We start from the raw sequence: 1,699 nt of genomic DNA, 5'->3' as shown, positions 1-1,699 counted from the left end.
TTTTTTTCCTTAATATATTTACCATACTCCCCTCTTCCCCTGGATATATGTATCTATGGGTTTTTTTTATTCTTATCCATTCAAAATAAAGATCTGAGCTAAATATGCACTGACACATAATAAAGCTCTAGGAAATAAACAACTCAATAAATACTATGCTAAAGATTCAACAACAGTTTTTTGGTTTCTTCTTATTTTTGGAAGGGCATCTTCACTGTGGTAAGCTACATGCAAACTTATGATAATATCAGCCTATCATTATTCCACTGGTCTTCTTTAATTTCTAAGTTATTTGTATTTAGCTTTTATATCAAGTTCACTTGCACTCAAATCCACCTGAACCTTCAGTGCTTATTGTATTGCCTAATCTTGTTATTACCACTCCTGCACAGCTCTGTTGTTGCTAAATGAAGGGAAAATGATTGCTCAGAAGGCCAAGTCCTACTGATCTTCATTTGTTGTATACAACTTCCTAATAGAGGCACTAGTTCTGCTCAGTCTTGTAACTCTTAAAGAAGGAGGGAGACTATGCCTGCCTCTAGAGTGCCTCTACCCCCTCCTCCAGTCTGGATGCATTAATATCTTAGCATGTTATGTCAAGTTTCAGCATGAGATGTTTTTTTTTTTATTAAAAAAAAATGGGTGTACTGTTAAAGTCTTGTGTTGGAACTAAGAAAAATGGCAGCTCCATCTCCTAATTAAATGAGAATATTAAAAAAGGACAGTGTATTCATCACTTTGTTTACTGCTTTTAGACTATGCTCTAAGGGAATGTACTCTAGCAGCAGTTCATTGAGGGCAAACTGGTCCCAAATTGGTGAGGATACTCTACCACTGTGTATCTCTGGGTTGTACTGAAGCCCTTAACTGCTTTTTTGATATTGACTGTCAGAGGACCAGAAGTTTTTCAGAGATAGAGAGAAGTGAAAACAGTGAGATATATGGGGTTGAAATAACAAGCTGATGGGTAATAATTAAGACTGATTTGCTGCTTTGACAACTTGTTCTAATTACCTATAGCAGTGTAACAAGTCTTTCGGATACTGGAGAAAAGAGTGAGCCATTGTCTTGCATGACAGTATTATAAATTTACTAGCAGAGGGAAACTACGAGTGGGCGAATACGAAACCAGCTGATCTCTACCCCTTGGACAGCAAATCTTATTAGTATCCACTGTGGTCATATTGAGTGGGGCTCCCCAGGGGTCTGCTCAGTGTTTGTATTGACTGAGTGGATAACAGAGAGGGAGAGTGTGCTTATTAGTTTTACAGCTGTCACACAGCAGCAAGAAACTTGAGTACCTGACAGAAGAGGATTAGAGGTAGAAGTGAGCTTTCTAAGTTAGAGAGGTGCTCTAGAGCAACAGAAACAGGCAAAAAATAAAAAATTTTTATAAATGAGAGGTTTGCCCCCACATTCTCCATTTCCAGTACTACATGCACATGAACAAGGACATAATTTTGGGAGGTATTTTGGTTGTTCTTTTAAATTTTAGGTGAGACTGGTTCTCAAAACCAGAATTTTAAACAATAATACTTTTACCATCTAGCTGCAATGGGATGTGCCTTGTTGAGTAACAGTAGTCATCTGGTTTTGTACAATACCTAGTTCAAATCTCCTGAATAATTTTTTAAACTTTAATTTAGAGAGTTTAGTTGAATTATGTACAATTTCTTAAGCCTTTAGGCTTAGATTTCTG

This window comes from Strix aluco, chromosome 9, assembly GCF_031877795.1.
Source record: "Strix aluco isolate bStrAlu1 chromosome 9, bStrAlu1.hap1, whole genome shotgun sequence".
NCBI classification, from domain to species: domain Eukaryota; kingdom Metazoa; phylum Chordata; class Aves; order Strigiformes; family Strigidae; genus Strix; species Strix aluco.
Note: the sequence above shows the minus strand (reverse complement) of the source record.